Source organism: Dasypus novemcinctus, chromosome 2 (genome assembly GCF_030445035.2).
Source record: "Dasypus novemcinctus isolate mDasNov1 chromosome 2, mDasNov1.1.hap2, whole genome shotgun sequence".
NCBI classification, from domain to species: Eukaryota; Metazoa; Chordata; class Mammalia; order Cingulata; family Dasypodidae; genus Dasypus; species Dasypus novemcinctus.
In genome coordinates this window covers 89,180,403-89,183,179 of record NC_080674.1, presented here as the reverse complement: position 1 = coordinate 89,183,179, position 2,777 = coordinate 89,180,403, and positions in this window count along the sequence as shown.

Below are 2,777 nucleotides of genomic sequence, written 5' to 3'. Positions count from 1 at the left end.
AACTTTTCCATTTCTGCAATGAGCTTTTTGGAATTTGATAAGTGACATTTAAAATATTTAGTTTTCCAATCCATGAACATAGACTTTCCTTTCATTTATTTACACATTTTAAATGTTATTTTTGTAGTGGTTTGTAGTTATCCATGTATAGCCACTTAATCCTTGGTTAAATTTATTCCCAGGTATTTGATTCATTTAGTTTCTGTTACAAATGGATTTTTTCATGATTTCCACTTCAGATTGTTAATTATTAGTATATAGAAACACTACCAATTTTTGTATATTTATCTTGTCCTCTCCCACTTTGTTCAACTAGTTTATTAGCTCTAGGAGCTTGTAGTGCTTTGGGTTTTTTTTGTTTTTTGTTTACGATTCTCTGCATGTACGATGATGTTATTTGCATATAGGGAAAGTTTTACTTCTCCCATTCCAATTTGAATGTCCTCCTTTGTTTTCTTGCCTGCCTGCTCTGGCTAGAACTTCTAGTATAATGTTGAGAAATAGAGGTGACAGTGGGCATTCTTATTTTGTTCCTGATCTTAAAGGGAAAGCTTTCAGTCTTTCACAATAGAGTAGGATGTTAGCTATGGGCTTTTTATGTATTCCCTTTGCCATACTGAGGAAGTTTCCTTCTATGCCTGGTTTTCTGAGTGTTTTTGCTAAAAGAAGGGGTTCTAGGTTTGTCAAATACCTTTTCTGCAACAATGGAGATGATCACATGCTTTTCTTTCTGTGTGTTAATGAGATGTATTACATTAATTGATTTTATTATGTTTAATCACCCTTATTTACCTGGTATAAATCCCACTTGATCATGGTATATAATTATCAATGTGCTGTTGGATTTGGTTTGCTGGTGTTTTGTTGAGGATTTTTGCATCTATATTCATAGGGATATTGATCTGTAATTGTGTTAGTCAGCCAAAAGGGGTGCTGATGCAAAGTACCCAAACTCTGTTGGCTTTTATAAAGGGTACTTATTTTGGGTAGAAGCTTACAGTTACAAGGCCATAAAGAGTAAGTTACTTCACCAAAGTCTGTTGCCACATGTTGGAGCAAGATGCCTGCCAGTTTCTGCAAGGGTTCAGCCCTGCTCTTCCACTTAAGACTCCATGGTCCCAGCTTCTTCCATTCTCAGCTCTAGGCTGGCATAAGGCTTGTCTCTCTTCTCAGGGCTCTTTTCTTTCTGGGATTAGGTGCTCTGTTTGCTTCACAAAGCCAGCTGTAAACTCTCAGGTAAATGGCTCAGCTCTCTCCCTGGGGCTCCAGCATCAAAACTCAGCTTTTTCCTCTGCCATGTCATTTTCTCTGTGTGTCTGCCCACCAAGGGGGCAGGGACTTAATGTCCTACTGACATGGCCAAATCAAACCCTAATCTTAATTGAATCAAGTAAAAGTGAAACCTCTGAATTTATACAATCAAGAGTATCTGGGGGAACAGACCAGTTTACAAACATAATATTTCTTTTTGGAATTCATCAATAATATCAAACTGCCACAGGTATCTTCTCTTATGTGGTAACTTTATCTGGCTTTGATTTTAGGGTGCTGTTGGCTTTATAATGTGAATTAGAGAGTGATCCATCCTCTTCAATTTTTTGGAAGTGGAATTTTTGGAAGCATGATTTGTGTTCATTCTTTTTGGAATATTTGTTAAAATTCACCTGTCAAGCCATATGGTCCTGAGGTTTTCTTTGTTGAGATATTATTATATTGATTGATTCTCTTTACTTGTTATTGGTCTGTTGACATCTTGTATTTATTCTTCAGTCAGTGTAGGTACTTTTCATGTTCTAAGAATTCATCCATTTGATACTGTTTATCTAATTTGTTGCTTTAAGTTGTTCATAGTGTTCTTTTACAATCTTTTTTATTTCTGTGGGATCACTAGTAATGGCCCCCTTTAATTCCTGATTTTACTTGCATTCTTTCTCTGTTTTTCTTTCTCAGTATAGCTTAGGATTTGTCAATTTTATTGCTCTTTTCACAGAACCAATATTTGGTTTCAATGACTCTTTTTTTTTTTGTTTGTTTTTTTTAAAAATATATTCTATTTTATTTATCTCTACTCTAGTATTTGATCATTCCTTCCATCTGCTCACTTTGGACTGATTTTGCTCTTCTTTACCTAGAGCCTCCATTTGTGAGGTAAGGTCTCTGATTTGATATTGTTCTTTTTTAATATAAAGATTTAGAGCTTTAAATTTCTCTCTTGGCACTGTTTTTGCTGCATCCCATTAGTTTTGGTTTGTTTAATTTTACCACTCTCCCTTTGTTATTTATTGCTAGCTTCATTCCATTGTGACTGGAGAAGATACATTTTATGATTTCAATATTTTGTAATTCATTGAGACTTGTTTTGGGACCTAACATCCTAAAGAATGATCCTAACCAAACACACACAAAATACCTTTTTGCAGTGGTTTGGAATTGTATGTACCCCCAGAAAATCATGTTCTTAAAGCTAATTCATTGTTGTGGGTGTAAATATATTGTAAGTAGACATTTTGAGTACATTATTTCAATTAAGGTACAGTCCAGGGTGGGTCTTACTCCTCTTAGTGGTGTCCTTTATAAATGAGATGAGTATGGAGAGAGAGAAAGCCATGAAGGCAAGAAGCTGAGAGCAAAAATCCAGAAAAGAAGGGAGAAACCAGCAAATGACACCATGTGCCTTGCCATGTCACAGAAGAGTCCAGGATGGCCAACAGCCAGTCTTCGAGGAGAAAGCATTGCCTGTTAATGCCTTGATTTCGAATTTTTCTCAGCCCCCAAAT